Source organism: Ornithodoros turicata, chromosome 1, assembly GCF_037126465.1.
Source record: "Ornithodoros turicata isolate Travis chromosome 1, ASM3712646v1, whole genome shotgun sequence".
NCBI classification, from domain to species: domain Eukaryota; kingdom Metazoa; phylum Arthropoda; class Arachnida; order Ixodida; family Argasidae; genus Ornithodoros; species Ornithodoros turicata.
Window position 1 is genome coordinate 43,272,047 of NC_088201.1, and position 12,389 is coordinate 43,284,435.

The window sequence follows — 12,389 nt, forward strand, 5'->3', positions numbered from 1 at the left end:
TTTAACATTTAGCGTGTTTCTTTTGAAAACAAAACTTTCTGCGAAATTATTTGTGTTTCGCTCCTGCAAACTACCAATAGTTTGTTCACTAAAATAATCAAAATTTTAGAGTGTTTCTTTTGAAGACGAAACCTTCTGAATTCGCGTTTCGCTCCTGCAAACTGTCAATACTTTGTTCACTACGAATTGAAAAATTACTCGTTTCTTTTAAAAACGAAACCGTCTGAATTCGCGTTTCGCTGGCATGCAAACTATCCATAGTTTATTCACTCCGAATTTATAATTTCAGCGTGTTTCTTTTGAAAGTGAAACCTTCTTAATTCGCGTTTCGCTCCTGCAGACTATCAATAGTTCGGTCACTCCAAATTTTAAATTTGAGCAGGTTTCTTTTGAAAACGAAACTTTCTGAATTCGAGTTTCGCTCCTGCAAACTATCCATAGTTTATTCACTCCGAATTTATAATTTCAGCGTGTTTCTTTTGAAAGTGAAACCTTCCGAATTCGCGTTTCGCTCCTGCAGACTATCAATAGTTCGCTCACTCCAAATTTTAAATTTGAGCAGGTTTCTTTTGAAAACTAAACTCTCTGAATTCGCGTTTTTCTCCTCCAAACTCTCAATACTTTGTTCGCCATGAATTGAAAAATTACTCATGTTTCGTTTAAAAACGAAACCGTCTGAATTCACGTTTCGCTCATACGAACTATCAATATTTTAGTCACTCGCAATATAAAAGTTGAACATATTTCCATCGGCAAGAAAACCTTCTGAATTTTCGTTTTTCGCATGCAGATTGGCGATCTCGTTTCTCTCTTTCTTTCTTTCTTTTATTGCTCACAAACAACGAAAAACAACATACAATAATAAACAGGACTGCGAGGGCAAGCCCTGTGATGCAGTCCAGGCAGGAACACAATTCAAGGAAACACACTGGGCGAGGAGCACTGTCATGAGTACAGTTTGGAAACTAGGATACATAAAAAACAAAAATGCATTAACACATCCGAGTCGATGGGGAGAGTGAGGGAAGACAAAGACAGGAAAAATGGCAATAACATGTTGCGATCTATTGAGATGAGCGGAAGTAGTATTTAATACTGCGCTTAAAAGCGGTGGAGTTGGTAATTGTGCGCAAGTTTCGGGGCAGATTATTCCAGGTCTGGCTGCCAAAACATGCTAATGATAGTGAGCCATAATTAGTTCGAGGCGTGGGAAAATGCAGTGTATTGGTGTCGTGCCTAAGCGGGTAAGGCCGAGCAGGATTTTGTACGGGAATCTGGTGCCTGCTAGCAGGTGTGTGAAAGAGATCGTGCATGATCAGAGACACTTTGTACTTCAAAAGGTCGAAAATGTTAAGGACACCAAGAAGTGGAAAAGCAAACCTTACGGATTCTCGAGGACGTAAATTGAGTATAATACGGAGCGCCCTTTTCTGAGCCACCAGCAAAGGCTGTAAGTTGCTGCAATACGTAAGACCGTATACCTCCAGGCCGTAGGAAAGGTGTGAATGGAACAGCGCGTAATAAACAATGAGCAAAGTGTTGATAGGGACAAAGGACCTGAGCTTAGCTAGAGCATACAGACCTGACGTGATTTTATTTTGAACGTGACTAATGTGCGCCTGCCAGTTTAGATGTTCGTGGAGTATAACACCCAAGAACCTAGCCGTCGTTGCACGGGCAATAATAAGACTTCCGAGGGAAAGTTGCATGCCAGAAAAATCAAGAATTCTTTGGACAGGGTGGAATACAACATACGTCGTTTTCTGTGTATTGGCCAGCAACTTATTCGATGTTAGCCACATGTGTAATTTTTGTAGAACAAACGATGCCTTACGAAATAGGTTGGGCAAGTGAGTATCCTCGACAAAAATATTTGCATCATCTGCGTAAAGAAAACAGGTAGAGGAGAGGAAGTCTGGAAGATCGTTGATGTATACTAGGAATAAGAAGGGACCCAAAAGAGAACCTTGTGGGACTCCAGTGGTCAACGGGCGGGGGAATGATGATGAGCCACAGTTGAAAACAAACTGCTCACGGCCCTCCAAGTAATTTTGCAAGAGTGATAATGAAACACCTCTGATACCATATCTTTCCAGTTTAGTGAGTAGAATGCTGTGGTTGATCAGGTCGAAGGCTTTGGTGAGACCCACAAAGATCCCCATAGTTAGTAATTTGGCTTCAATATTAGTACGAATCTTTTCGGTAGCGTGGACAAGTGCAAGAGTAGTGGACTTCTTTTTACGGAATCCGAATTGACAATCGCTAAAATGGTTGTTATCTTCAAAGAAACGTTCAAGCCTAACCAGAATTAGCTTTTCAAGCAGCTTGCTTAGTGAAGGTAAGAAGGAAATAGGCCTGAAGTTTCCAACATCTGACCTAGCGCCCTTCTTATGTATGGGTATGACTTTTGCAAGTTTGAGTTCTCGTGGAAAAAACCCCTGAAGAAAACAAGCGTTAAATATTTCTGACAACGGTTCAGATAAATAATTAGAGAATCGCTTCAGGAAGCACGACGTTATCTCATCGTAACCTGTTGAGCTCAAAGGTTTTAATGCCTGAATGGTTAATGCAACTTCGTGATGTGTGGTAGGCGAGAGGAAAAAAGTGTCTGCACAGCGGGAAGGAAGCGAAACTGTGGGAGATGTATCAACAGACGACAGCAGATTGGTTGGTTGGTTGATCTTGATTGGTTGTTGCCTCTCGGGAAAAAAAAAGAGTGGGGACCGGAAAAGAAATGTGATCATGGGAAATAAATTATTAAGTTCATGAAATATGAAATATCGGGGTATTATACATCTACACTGCTATAAAGTGGCATTTCTCAGCACGAATTAGTTGTCCGTAATTGTCACAAATCCGTATTACCATGACAGTACCATAAACTACCGATCGTTTAACATCGTATGCGACTGCTCTGATTACCATACGCATAGCGCGAACCAATTCATGGAATATCTTTTTCTGCTTTGTTGGTTTAAGCAGGACAGAGCTTCCGGTATGTTTTTCGGAACAGTAACTCTGTTTTATGTAATCGGTTTTTCATGCTAACGGTACGAAACTATTTCAAAAATATCGATACTGTGCAACTAAAAATAAATGTATTTGATTGGGTTGATAATACAACTGACAGCAGTGACTTCTACATTTTTGTTAGGGCCAGAGCGTCAGTCGCGACGTCGTCCACCTTTGTGATGCCGGCAACGGCGATCCCGTTCACTACCACCACCACCACCACTTCTACTACATTTTTGCAGCAAGCTAGTTTGGACAGAATCCAGCTTATATCGATAGCTCAACCTATCGATAGTTTTTCGCAAAACTATCGATAGTCAAGTGTGTAGTCGTCTCAACCATCGATAATACTATCGATAGTGTTTCGATGACTATCGCCCATCACTACAACTGCACTCTTCAAAATGAACTTCACCGCATAGCACGCACCTAGCCGACTATGATCTCGAATGATATCGTTATCTTCCCTGATTTGTTGAAAACGGGAGGCGCACGCCTTTTTTGTGACAATTATGAACAGCATAAGTGTTATAGTTGGCTAGGAGCGTGCAATGCTATGCGGTGAAGTTAATTTTTAAGAGTGTGACGACGGCTCAAGCTCCAGCTGCCGTCGCTCCGCGCTTCCACGTGGCGGAGAACAGCGAATCAGCTTGCAGAGCGCAGCCTGATTCGCTATTCTCCGTCACGTGCTGCGCTGTACACGGACCCCTCGGTCACCCCGCTACAACGCCGGCTTCTCTTCGAAATGGGGCTTCTAATGCTAACGTAGGAGTATATCTCATCAGAATGTGTGGCATCCCACTGGATACCGTAGTGCAACATATAAACAAAGTCTCAGGGTTAAAATTTGTCGTGCTGTTAAATAAAAATATGCATGGTTTAGCAATGTCCTATTTTTGTCCCAAATCCTATCATTGGCGTTCCAAGGGTGTTCCTGGGACATCAGTTTTGGGGTAAAGGCGTAGTCCCCCGAACATCCCACGGTTATCCTTAGGCTCTCTGAGAAGGTTCCAGGGATATTAAAGTATCAATTTTCCAATATTCCATGGACATCTGGGACGTCTATGGTTTACTGGCTGGGACGTCTATGTTAACTCGAAGGAGGGGATTAATACTGTACCAGAGAGCGCAGGACTCCACGAAGTCCTGCGCTGTTTGGTACACGCGTAAAACGGTCACTTCTGATAGAGGTAAAATATATGCTTTTTTTACCTCTAAAGGTAAAGAGTATAGGATGACCTCTAACTAGCGTAACCGAGCATTGACACGGCATCGCACAACGTCGCTTAATATGTCGTCGGCTGTCGAGATCGAAAGTATGCAGACAATACGCTGAAATTGATTCTCAAATCTGCTCTTTCTCTGCACTGTGCGCGCTAAAGTTTGTACAAAGATTTACGAAATAGGATGTGACTACTCGGCTCGCGGCAGAAATCAGAAAGTATTCCGCTGTCATAAGCGGTACCTGTTTGCGAGTAACAGTTTGTTTACGGGTTACATCGAGCGCATTGTGATCGTGTAGCTCCTGCGGGTGACCATGACGCTTACTCTAAGCTCTGGCCACCGAGTTTCGTCTAAGCTCGTTACCCTTTATATAACCTCTACAGCAGGAGTTATCCGTTTTCAGAGGTAACGTGAGAAGCTACCGTTTTAAGAGTGTACATACGTTATCCCCTGCTTCGAGGGGCGTTCAATAAGTTCAATAGATAAAACAGAGATTCCGTAAGCGTCAGTAAAATTTAAAAGCTAGGAGTTTTATTTAATAAGGGAGCGTATGCAAATGAACCGCTCACTGTTCAATTCTTGGCCGATGTCTCAGGAATGCTCACTGAAAAGAAAGCTTCTCGACAGCGCCGCCTTTTTGCGAATTATACAGCTTCGTGAAACACCCAGCGTGTCCCGTGTTGGTAGCGGTTTCATATTTCTTCAGCCATGTTCCAGTAATAGCAATAATATCGGAATCAACTCAGTGTTTTGATATAAAAGAAACTAATAAATCAGCATTTTTTTCGTATGTTTCGAACGTTGCAATGATATGGGACGATATTTTGTTGTCACAAACTTGATCAACTAGAGACCATGGTAAATGACATTGCTAATGATAAATGTAGAATAAAGCTAACTAGTACGGCATTTGCTTACCCTATCCCGTCCAGATTGTCACCGCACGTCATGTGAAACACGCGCGAGTTTTCAGATTTCCTTATGAAAATTTTCCCCTCGAAAACCCAAGCAAACCTTTTTCGCGCTTGATCTGGATATTTTGTCGAAGCAGTGCCTTATTTTAAGGGCAGAGGTGTTCATTTACGAAAACAGGTTCACTGGTTTGAAAGCCAAGAGAAACTGTGTTATGTTTTATGGCTGCCTCTATGATCCTGCTTCGTAGCGTTCTCGACTTTTTTTTTTTTTTATGAGGGGGGGGGGGGGGTCAGTTCCACTTCGTTGGCACGCGACTGACTACGCTGCTCATAATTTGTTATTAGCATGATATTTGCGGTATCTTAAACGTTTCTCAACGTGACCCCCTGCACGTCCGTGGCATGTACGACAACGCCTTTGACAAGTGCGTGGATGCCTCGGGGGAGACAAAATATTATGGTTGCTTTCAAGTAATCGCCCGTGTTGAACTTCATTCCTCCGAGAATCCCTTTGAGTAGTCCATACAGATGAAAATCACTCGGTTCAAGCTGTGGCGAATATGGCGGATGCGAAATCCATTCAAAACTAAGAGGAGTGGGGCGGTTGTATTGTCTGTCTCTCTCTTTGTGACGTGTTCTGGTGCAGTTTCATCCACTGCGTTCAAAGCGCAGACCTTTGATTTTCTCCGTTGTTACGCGTGCCGTGTTGGGCATGGTTGCGGAGTTGCCACTCCGGAGTAGGAATGATTCCGGAATAATCCCTCCTTTATAGAGCCCGGAATGGATTGGGAATGGAATGGCAACGACGAAATTATTACTGGAGTGGGAATATAATCATTCTGCTTTTTCGCCGGAATTGAATGGGAATGAAATGGCCTGGGTGACACTGTGAAAGTGGGGCTCAGGCACCACGATCATGCACACCACAGTTGTCCAGTGCCACGAGCCCGGCTGCCGAGCTCAACAATGGTCTACGGCTGAAGCAATGCCCCTTCGCAACACGTTCTGGCCATGATTATGACAGCGCAGTGAAGTCGGTTGTCGGATACTTAATTGCAGCAGCTAATCGTTGTGCACAAGAATGTGTGACACCCGTGGCCGTGACCAGCAAGACAGCTAGTGTTTTTATTCAATATTTGGCAATAAATATCCCAGAAAGTTTACTTAGCACAATTGCAGGTGCATTGGTGTCGTTTTGATGTTTAGAAACCTTCTGCGCATTGCCATTTGTGCATTTTTGTTCCGGATGACGTCACCTACCCCTGCACTGCTCGGCTGGCAAGCATCAGACTACTTACACGTTTCATTAATATTACCTTGTTTATTATTTCCGGAATTGAAGGAATGGAATGGGCGCTGCCAAGCTATTCTAAAAATGGGAATTCACCATATCTCCCCACTCCGGGGAACTGAATGGAATGGAATTAACACACATCTCCATTCCTCGAATGGCATTGGAATGGAATGAGCCACCCAACACCGCAACCTGTAGGATCGTGCGTTATCGTACTGCAGCAACACACCACTACTCAGTAGACTATGACGCTTTGATCTAATTGCAGGCTTCAAATGGTTCTCAAGCAGGTCACAGTACGACGCATTGTTAGCAATGAGCCCTTTCGCCATGAAATGTTTCACCAGTGGACCCTTAAGGTCCCAGAAAACCGTGAGCACAGGCTTGCTCACCGTTGGAGCTGTCACGAACTAATTTGGTCTTGGCGACATGGTGGTGGCTTGCTCTTTTGATCTCCAGCTGGGCGTAGTGAATCCAGCATTACCGGTGATCATGCATCGAAGACAATCATCTCCCTCGGCCTCATAGCGTCGCAGTAGAGTCTCGTTTTCTAGTTTCCGTGTATGAGCCATTCGACTTCAGAGGTTGTGGCTGGCGTCGTCGACCGAGCGGCGAGCGAGGTGCCTCATACAGATTCGACACTCCGCTTAGAAACGCTTTGAGCCATTCGTACACGTGTCGAACTGCTACGCAGGCGTCTCCATACTGCTTCAGCATTCTACGAGGAATATCTGCGGGTTTTACGCCGTGTCCACCTAAAAACCGGACCACAGAACGCTGCTCCTCCTCGGTGCATGTCGTCAAGGGGGCGGCCATGGTGAAAGTGATGAAAGACGCGCGATATCGCACCACAAACCATGGCGCCGGCGTGCACAGCTATAGTGGCAGGACAAAACTTTGGTCCAGCATGGTCCCCCCCCACCAACACACACTTCGTTTATATCCTTCTGTTCAGCCGTTGACGCCGACGCTTGCCCTCTTCCCGGGTCTCGGCACCAAAATGTAGCAACGTTCGAGGTTCAACAAGCTGTTTCTTTCTGTGCTGTAGTTCTTTCGTTACTATGCTTTTTTTTACATTCCAAACCTTACTTCTTTTAGTTCTTACCGAAGAGTTCTGATTTTGCTCCTAAATTCTTCAAAACTCTCATTGATGAAACCCATGGAGACTTCAACAGACGTCAGTTCAGATCAAATTGATGTATTCGACGGATCAAGCTTCTGAAGCTTGCCTTTGAGATCCAACAGAGTCTCAACGAACTTTGTTTGCAGTTATTTCAACAAGAACCTTTACTATTTCTTTAACACTGTTGGGTGTGTTTTCATGCAAGTCTTGACTAGACCCGATAAGGCTTCTGATCCGTCGCACCCACAGAACAATCGACATATCACAGGTTACGTAAAAATATTAGAGATTATTCAGAAAGGTCCAGCAGCCTATAGTCACTATATATTTGGATAGGCAATGTGAAGAAGAAAAATAGTGTTGTAATTATGGGTGTACTAGCGGTGAACTTCATTACAGTCGAAGCAACTTTTGCAAATGCCTCCCTATATATAGCTCCAACTGCTATTTCGATTCTTAATGCTACCGGCCTCGGTGGCTCAGTCGGTAGCCTGTTCGCCTTCTGATCATGGGTTCGAACCCGGCCGAGGACGCCAGCAACTTGGTGGCAGGGTAGAGTTGCTTAGACACGCTGTCTTCCGCGAGGGACGTTAAATACGGGGTGTCGTGTGATGAGCTTTCATCGCACGTTAAAGAACCCTCAGGTGGGCAAAAGCAATCCACAGACCGACCGCTGTGGCATCGCTCATGATCTCAGTTGTCTCGCGACGTAAGCACCCAATTATTAAATTATTATTATTCTTAATGCTACTTTTAAACGGAACACCCATTTCGTAATGTACTTTGAAAACCGTCGGGAATTGGTACCATTCAGTGGTTGAGTGGAATATAGCTTATAAAACCGTTTGGGCATATTAATACATGTTCTTTCTGTACACCTACCTGCGTGGTACTCATAAAGTTAGACAACCGACGAAAAAACCCGCGACACGTCCGTCGCTATCGATGTTCGGTGACAAACTACAGGCCTCATTTACTATTCTTCTCATAGCACTCGCCATTGGTGATGCCAAGTGATAAAAATAGCCGCTAATCTTTATGCAAAGCTGTTGCATCACTGTTGTCGGCTTCACGGAAATGACAAGCACGCAGTCATTACAGCTCTTAGACCCTCTTTTCATTACTTTCGTTTCTGCCTCCATATTTTATTTTAAACGTTTGTCTTTCTTGCACGTTTTTACACCCTTACACTTTGATGTCCCCCATAAACTAGTAATTGATCATTTACGTTTCCATTTTCCCTTTAATCAGATTCTCTAAGCTGACAAGTGTAAGTAAAGAACCAAAAAGGACGTAATAATAAGAAGAAGAATGAAAAAGTAGGGGATATTGAATTGCTCGCAAAGACTGAAACTGCGCGGAGCGGAGCCCTAGAAGTTGCCGCTTAAATGGCACATAATTTGTCTGCGCCACGTTCGTGCACAGGCTCTAGCAGTGATATGTACCTACGTGCAGGGTTGGCTATCGAAAATAATAGCATTTCCGTTACCGTTACCAGACGATTTTCGGTTGCGGTTTTGGTTTCCGCTTCCTCCAGAATTTGGGTACTTAACGTTTCCATTTCCGGTAACAAACCCTGTTTACTAAAGTAGGAGACCACAGAATACGTATGTGGAATTCCCCAACTACTACTCGGCACAGACTCTGGCACCAAGTGGACACGGTGATGGTGGTGGTGGCGGGGAAAAAGCTTGCGGGAAAGGCGTTGTCGGCCTCACAGAGGTGGGAAACGTCACGACTAACGCCCTGAGCAGAATGTGCGTCCTGGGCCAACTTCTGAGGGAACTGTGCCGACATATGTCTGATAGCCGTCTGAGGAAAACCAGAAAAAACGACAGACAGCACCGGCCGTCACCCACCTGGGCACAAACTTCGGTACAAACTCGAGCACAGCCAATAGTTAATCGCGTGCTGACAGCGTTGCGATTTCGTTGGGATAGGATTGGGTCGGATTATTTTAGTATCCCGAGAAGCTTGTAAGCCCCCCCTGGAACCTCTCTGCATGAATCATTCGCATGTTCTACATGCATTATGCCATTAAATCTGATGAGTGATAAGATGTGAATGAGAAAATACTAATATATGTACTTTATTTATTTATTAATACCCTGAAGGCAAAGCACTACAGAGGGGAAATGGTGGTTAGTTATAATTCGATAGGACGTGTCAACATCCATACAAAACGGAAGGTGACACCGCTTTTTATCACGTCCGTCCTGATGTCCCACAGGGAATTGTATTGAGCCCTCTCCTCTTTAATGTTATAATGGTTTCGCTTCCCGCCCAGCTTCGTGATCATACCCGCATCACTCTGTACGCAGACGACATCTGCATATGGACTTCAGCCACCCTGTCCAGACACTGTCCAACGCCGGCTACAATGCGCCTTGGACTCTATTGTAGAATACCTTGTCGACCGAGGCTTATCGGTCTCCCCCGTCTAAGACCGTTACTATGGCTTTAACCCGACGCTCATTCCAAAGGTATCAATTGTTCGTCAGTGGGACACCGCTCGACTTTGTGCCTCATTGCAAGTACCTTGGCGTGGCATTAGACAGAGGCATGACGTGGTCTTGGCAAGTAAAAACAATAGCCACCAAGACCAGCGGTTTTGTAAATGTCCTACGTTGCATTGCTGGATCGTCGTAGGGTCCTTCATGCGCTGACCTCCGCCACGTGCACACAGCATTGATTTTGGGCACATTGCGGTACACCCTGCCTATTCTACACGGCCTCAGCATATCCGAAGAGCATGAGCTTCTCAATATTCAGGCCCGAATCCTCCGCGTCTGTTTGGGAGTTCCTAGAACGACAGAGACCTACTCTGTCCTGGCAGAGGCACGCGAAACGTCAGCAGGCGTCCTACGAGACGTGGAAACACTCCGGATATATGCGCGGTACCTCACACAGCACACCTAGGAATATCTACGGCTCATTCATATTGACTGTCCGGACTCTAGCATTGGTATTGCTGTTGACCGCCTGAAAGTGTACCTCCCCACCACACCATCAGTGCGTTCATATGCCCCGCCAATGTGGACTCTTCGCAGGCCTCCTGTATGTAACCACATTCCTGGTCTTCTGAAGCAGGGCTGGGCAGTATTACAAATACATTGTATTATAATACCGTTACTGTAATACTTTAGAGTATTTGTATTACGTATTATAATACAAAATATTCGAGTATTACTTGCATTGTATTACTGCAAAACTCGTAATACTTATGACCTGTCCTGCCTGAAGTGATTGGTCTTACACGTGTATGCTTTTGGTACCATTCCAGTCCTACGAACACGACCTAGTTCTGCCAACAGAGGATCACACTTCAACGTGTAACAAAGGGATTACAGGAGCTGGCTGACTCAAATTTCGGAGAAACTTCTCCACTCTGGGTGAACAACCCGGAGCCCTTAGAGGGTCATATCATAGAATGGAGCCAGGGTTGGTGCGTCAGAAAGTAAGGCAGAAAAAAGGGTATTATAGACACACACACCTGCGTCACGCGAGAGAATGCCCTGAGAGCTGTAAGTTAGTCACTTCGGTGACCGGACAGGTGGCTTCAGAAATATGTCTGGGATTCCTTTTCTAATAACTGTCTGCCACGGCACAAAAGTATTACTAGTATTACTTGAGTAATACAGGGAAGTAATAGTATTATGTATTATAATACTTGAAAATAAAATGTATTATGTATTAGTATTATAATACCATTTTTTAGCAAGTATTATGTATTTGTATTATAATACAAATTTTGAGTATTCCTGCCCAGCCGTGTTCTGAGGAAAAACTCTGTACCTCCCGTTGTTGCTCACCAACTTACGCTGGAGCACCTCAACTCGGCGTACTCTGAACGACTCCCTGTGTACTCGGATGAGTCAGTGTCTCAAGGCGGATCAACAGCAGCCTTTTATATCTCACATGAAAGCCTTGAAGTGGCGCACAAGCTCCCCTACGAAACGTTATCTACCGAGTCCGAGCACTTCGCCATACTGACCGCGTTGAATCACAAAGCCGGATCAGCGCGTGGCGCTTGGACTGTGTTCACGGACAGTAAGGCGGCGCTAGAAGTTCTAGCAAATTATTGTTCGAGAACACTCGGCGGCCTAGACAACATGATAGTCGCAACATACAACCGGCTTCTATCCTCGGATCATAGCCTGTGTTTCCAATGGGTATGCCCAGTCACACCGGTCTGCACGGAAACACCCGCGCAGACGCCTTAGCACGTCGTGCACATGGGGACGTCACCTTCAATAACTGTCTCCTACCACTTTCAACCTCAGCATGTCGGTTACAGACACAGCGACTCCGTCACAGCGGCACTCGGCAGTTTCAAGAGGACGCTGTCCGACTGAACGACCATCTCCGGTCTATCGGCCCGTCGATGGATTTCGTTGTCACACACCACTGCTCGCATCAAGAAGCGTCCATTATACACTGACTACGACTTAATTACGCGCCAGGACACCCCTGCTTCTCTGTAAAATGGGTCTTCTCCAGTCGCCCAAATGCCCTACTTGCGATGTTGAAGCTGATATTCAACGTCTTCTCCTCGACTGTCACAGATTCGACACCCCTCGAGCCACGCTTAGACGACGCCTACTCGAGCTGCGGTGCACAGACTTTTCTCTGGCCACTCTGCTCGGCCCAGTACGACATCACACACAGCGGTCTGTGACCAAAGCAGTTTTGACTTTTTTGAGCGATTCAGGTCTTATGAACAGCCTGTGAACTCTAGTCGTGCAATCTCATTCTTCAGTGCCCCACTTTCACCCTCAGCGCATTAACCTCATGCTTTACTTTTAAAGTCGTCATCTGTAAT